Here is a 6220-nt window from a genome sequence, read left to right on the forward strand (position 1 = left end):
AGGCAACTGACAGGCATCACAATGTTGGCCCCATTCGAGATGCAGAACATTTTCAATCATGACGCCATGATAGATTTTATAGGTTAGCTATAACAATACAGCGCAATCACAATAAAGACATCTGAATAAATAGCCGAAGTGACCCCTAAATTTAACATAGCCTTTGGGGGACAGTTCCTGCTTGACTGCCAATATAACTCAGCTGTGTGTTTCTAACATATACTGCCTCTGAGTTAATGTCCCTCTAAAATATGTGGAAGCTAAAAATACCTTCAGTTCCTAGAGTATTACATACTTGTGCAGAAAAGCCCCTATTTATTAAAAATCCATCTTCCAAAGGCACAAAATTACTTGAAGCACACTCAATGAAGAAAAACACTTGGGGAAGCAACATATGCATGAGTATTGTAGATTGGCCATAATAATTTAGTTCAGGTGAGCAAAAGCATACTGCAAAGCGCTGCTGTCTATAATATTGTGACAATGAGTTGTTTTAATGTAGTTGAAGGCAATGTCATTATTTCACTTCCTAACTATGCACCTAGCCTTTGTAATAAGCTGTTCCGTTTAATATTCTGTGAATGTTCTCGAAAAATAAGTTGGAGTACTCTCAGGTACGAAATTCTTTATTACAAGTTTTTTGTTCAACAAGGTCTGATACAAAAATACCATCCATGAGACCTCCCATATACAGTCATTGAAGCACCACTGTGTGAAATGACAAACATCAGAATTGATGCCATTTAATAACTGCAATACTAGATTTCTGCACAGGCACAGAGATATATACCGATCTGCTCACTGAGCAAAGGGCAAATAGAGTGCACTACATTTTGCAAAACAACCGTCTACGTGGGTGAGTTAAATGCTTAAGCTATGCTTATAAGGAATTGTGAGACCTATGAATACACAAATGAAATAAAATTAACCAGCCTTCACCACAAGGGAGAGGAACAAATGACTAGAGCAAGTAAATGCACTGCTTGTGACTAGAATTAAACAATGTATGACGTGAAAAAAACAGCTGCTCATGGTGTAAGCCTCTCCCATCTTTGGAGCTAACCAACCGCATTGAAGTAAATCACACACTATGTTGTTTTTTTCTTTCACTTCAGAGTTGGTGAAAAACATGGAAAGCAGCGCGAACAGCACTACTCCCTAGAGTACATTTTTACTACTTAGGAGCGCAAAGAGACGTTTCAGACGGGTAGAAAGCCGTCCTTTCACTAGCTTGTCTCATGGCAGCACAACGTTTTGCACGAGAGCAAGCATTTGGTAAAATGCAAATGGATATTCTAGGTTTTTAACATAATATGCCAAAAGGCAAAAGATAAATGCCCGTTGTATTTCAGACGTGGAGACAGTGATGACTTCGGCTTGGCTGCCAGCAAAAATACATATCTTCTCAGGAGCGCAGTAAATGTGAGGTGCTGTTACTTGGAGCTCATCAGCTGGCAATGCCATCTATGAAAAGAAATTAAAGATGATATAAACCACTGCCCGAAATTTATTTATGTAGTTTAGAGCACGGCATGCATGTCGCATTTTCCCACATAATAAAACAAAGAGATGTACGAACAAGGGCAAAAGGAGAGAAGTCAGCTAGGAAAGCTGGCACCAGTAAAACGGGCAGGTGTGTTACTCACGGTCAACATGCATTGACTGTGCCTTAGTAGTTTGGATTTCCTAACTCACTGAATACAACTAACGCTCAAAACTCGCATCTGTAGCCTAGTGTAGCTTGAGCCAGTTCCCCTGCGTTGTTTTCTTAATTGTTCGCATCTCTTACCAAAGTTTTCGTGGAAGAAATATCTCCACAAAAAGAATGAATAAAGTGCCTTCTTATCTGTGTAAAAAATTTTATTCAGCCCAGGATATAAGCAGAACTTATTTATCTGCTGACATCTGTAGCCCATTATTTTAATGCTCGTAAATGAAAGGCAAGAAGAGGTCACACAACAAGCAAGACAATGCACAAGATCTGCTCCCACGGCATAGATGTAAACCACATATCGGCACCATCAATGGCATATGAACCAATATATATATATATATATATATATATATATATATATATATATCGGGCTGGTATTGGTATTATAATAAAGAAAAAAGATGGTACGCCACACACTGTTATTGCACAGTACATTTTTTTCCGAACGTTTCGCTTTGACAAAGGCTGGTCCACCAGTCAAAATGTACGTCGCACTTTTTTTTTCTTTATACGCACTCATGTTCACTATACTGACGTCACTACATATAAACGATCTGTCCAGACCAACATTACTTGCAAGAAAACCTAAGCAAAAACTATTACTATTAGAGCCCATTAGATCAATTTCATTTTATACACATTAGGACACATGATTGTATCTGAAAGCTGATGAGAATCGTCGTAAAAAAGCAGGGCTGTTCAAGCAGCAGTACTTTCATATCGAATTCAAGTATAATAGAAAGATGAGCCCTGAATATAGAATCAAATCCATTATATATGCATGAACTAAAGTACAGTGCGTAAATTGAGATTTTCTGTCATTTGGTTTCAAAGTTGTTGCAGTTGTCAGGATGACAAGCAACTTCAGAGAGAGGCACTAACTCAAATGCCTTTCATTTCTCAGGACACCTGCACTGTACCAGCATACCTCAGCTTATTCTGGAATATTGTGGTCACTTTGGTCTACGTCTGCATTCTTTTCAGCAAGGATGCATCCCAACGACACCACACTAGCAGTAAATATTCCTGAACGGCAAACCGGCCTCCACTGACGTAGAACGTCTGCCGCGCGAGAGGTATCTAATGTAGGCGGAAATTCGGCCGGCGCACCGCCCGCCGCCAAAGCCACCTTGCCGCCTCACGACCGACGGGCCAATCGACGACCGCGAAGCTGCGCGCCTCCGCCACCGGCAACGCAAACATCGGCTGCAGCTTCTGTTCCACGCAAATCCCCGCAAAATAATTTCCACTACATAAAGTGATGCGTACATTGTACATGTTACGCAAAACAATATCCACTGTCAAACGTTAAACACGAACGAGAGCACGGATACCTGTCCAGCTCAGCTGCACTGCACGGCTCCCGACGGCAGACGACGGGCGCGGCTGTGCTCGCATCACTGCCAACGGCGCCGCTAATATTCGCGTATTTTCTTGCATTGTGTATAATTATTGCGAAGAGCGACAGCAACGGTATGTAATATTGCGGCTTGTGAGCGTCGGTGATTCATTCCGAAGCGCCAGCCTTCGCTTCGACGTGAACCGGAAAAGGCCTAGCGACGATATCGGCGCCGCCGAGCGATGAGCGGCGGTAAGGCTGCCGACGTTGCCAGAACGACCACTCCTCGGTCGCTACTTCGCTGTACGAATGCGACACAAACGGGTCCCGGTAACATCATATGATCACATCCTATCTACGGCAAGTAAATTTCGCCGTTCGCGAGGAAAGCCGCCGTCGAACGGCGGCCCGCGAACGGCGCGCGATGGCCTGCCGTGCCGGTAACGTGGACAAGCCTTAAAGTGTCGTTTTTGAGTGTGGAAGAAACATGGATGCATTTCCGCGCAAATCGCTGCTTACCCCTTTGCTTTCTCTCTCTTTTTTTTTTGCACTTCCCTGACCTATAATGAAGGAAAAGCTGCAGCCTAGCTATATGCTGAATACAGACAAACCAGAACAATGCAAGAACACTTACCAAGTTCGTCTATTTTCCCATGCGATCCGGGGCTGTGGTCGCAGTAGTCACAGCGAATGTTCGCCGAAATGAGGACACTGAAGCGCTCACAGTCACAAAATGACTCTTTGCAGCGGCCGCGCGTTATCCCAAACAAGTCTCTGTTCGTCACTGCCATTGCCACTGACAAAACTGGCGCCGAAACTAGCAACAAAACACATATACACAGCTCACAACGCCATGTTTGCAACTACCTCCCGTCATGCAATGCTAAAACTATATACGGAAACGCGGAGAGATGACATAACAACATGGCCGCTGCTTCTGTACTGAAGTACAGTAACTGAAGCACGATGCGGACATTCTGATCCGGCTGCACATATTCAAACGAAAGCAGAGGTTCGTTGAGGGTAAAACAAAAACACAATCTTATGGACATAGTGCGCTCTTGGAAACAATGCTGCTGCATTGAACATAATTATTCTTTATAGCTATCATGGTGGTAGAACTTCAGCCAACTGTACTTTTCATCTGTCTACAGGGCTCCGTGGTAATGTAGCGGCTGTATGCGGCTTTTCCGTGCTGGGTTTGCTGCGCTGACATGCATTGGCGCGTTGCATCAACCGTGTTGCTGCTGTACAATATAGGGAAATGTGGCGTGTTGCAGACGTTGACTCGTACCGTTGCTGAGTGCACAAAAATAATGGGAGAAACGTGTCAAGCGTTTTAATGATTGCATTTTGTTTGCTCCGAATTCGCACCTCGGCTGCAGAGATTGTTTGCTAAAATGCTCAGTTAATATATCTTCCGTTGGGGGCAACACTCATTAATTTCTTTGGACGCTTTCTGGGCAACGACGCATTGCGCTGGATGGCTGTAATATGAGGAAAATGTTCGTACGTCAGTCTGCGATTGAGCTTGCTCCATGAATGCAACCAACCGAATTCGCACTAAGTAAACACGGCAAAAGGCCCTTCCAGGTTCCTACCATATAATAATAATAACCATGCTTCTTTTTTCTCGCCTCATGAAGAAGGCAGAAGGGCCAGAGGAGCATTATTTTATCATGTTATAAGCTAAACGTATGTCAAAAGGGCTCCCCAATCCGTGAATGTGAGACCCATAAGAAACAACAAAAACACTTGCGGCGGCATGTGTCGGCAGCGGCATGCGACGGCAACGAGATAGATTTCTGCAGGACACATGTAGGGTCTGTGAAAAGTGCTAATTGTATATAATACTTGCTCAGTCGATGGTTGTACTTCCGGCAAGAATCGTCATTATTCTTGCAGAGCGTTCTTTTCCCGCGGCCTACTTCCGATATGCGGCTCTGCCGGCTCAATGAGTAATTTGCTTTCAGTCAAAATTTGCGACTGAACACCCGTACAAGTGCTTATCAAGTGGATCAACCATGTATGCACGCAGGTAACTTATCCTGCGCTTTGTTAATGTGTAAATTGCGAACTTCCCCTCCATATATAACGTCTCCGTGGGGTCTCGGTTAAAGGTTACTAAAATTCTATAGGTTACAATATAGAGGTTACATGCTGGCAGCAGATCAATGTAACTAATAAGCAGCACCCGTCTCACTCAGTTTCGTCATTGTAACCCTTAGCATGAGCAATATAATGAAAACATCAAAAGGACGGGCGAAGTAACCGTTATTTTATTCGTTACTCACGTTTGTAGGTATACTTATAGGTTACCAAGATTAGAGTGTAGACCTGGCTGTGCCGACATCATAATGGGTTATATGCTTGCCTTGTTTTTCGGAAAAGTGAATCGGCGCATATGCGTTTGTTCATCGCGTAAATCTTCGTATGCACGTGCATTAGGATGGAGAGTGATGTATGCGTTGATCCAGAGATTTGGAGACAATCTATTAAACCTGGCTGTGCCGATATTTTAATGGCCGGGCTATAGGCCTAGGTTTTTTTCAGGAAAGGCAATCTGCCCCACTCCGTTTATTCATCGTGTACATCTTCGTGAGTAAGTGCATTAGCTCGGGAAGTGATGTATGCGTTGATCCAACGCTTTGGAAACACGTGATTGGACCCGACTGTGCCGACACCTTAATGGGCTATAGGCTTCCCTCGTTTTTCAGAATAGTGAATCGGCGCATATCCGTTTATTCATCGCGTAAATCTTCGTGAGCATGTGCATTAAAACGGGGAGTGATGTATGCGTTGACCCAGCACTTTTGAGACAATCGATTAGGCCTGGCTATGCCGATATTTTAATGGGCTATAGGCTCAGCTTTTTTTCAGGAAAGGGAATATGCCCAACTCCGTTTATTCATCGTGTACATCTTCGTGAGTAAGTGCATTAGCACGGGGAGTGATGTAAGCGTTGATCCAACGCTTTGGAGACACGTGATTGGACCTGGCTGTGCCGACATCTTTTGCTTTTCGGAAAAGTGAATCGGTGCATATCCCTTTATTCATCGCGTAAATCTTCGTGAGCTCGTGCATTAGCATGGGGAGTGATGTATGCGTTGATCCAGCGCTTTGGAAACACGTGGTTAGACCTGGCTGTGGCGACATCTTAGTGGGCT

At 43.9% G+C, this 6220-nt stretch overlaps 1 long non-coding RNA gene across 1 annotated transcript; it reads right to left on the reverse strand.

Annotated features, from left to right (window-relative positions):
• Window positions 1–713: 713 nt before the first annotated feature.
• LOC129387675 (uncharacterized) lies at window positions 714–4033 on the reverse strand. The gene is made up of 2 exons (XR_008614865.1): window positions 3688–4033; window positions 714–1464 (listed from the first exon to the last, which is right to left on the reverse strand). It is a non-coding gene; the product is annotated as an uncharacterized lncRNA (long non-coding RNA).
• Between the last annotated feature and the right edge of the window lie 2187 nt (window positions 4034–6220).

Source organism: Dermacentor andersoni, chromosome 2 (assembly GCF_023375885.2).
Source record: "Dermacentor andersoni chromosome 2, qqDerAnde1_hic_scaffold, whole genome shotgun sequence".
Classification (NCBI taxonomy): Eukaryota; Metazoa; Arthropoda; class Arachnida; order Ixodida; family Ixodidae; genus Dermacentor; species Dermacentor andersoni.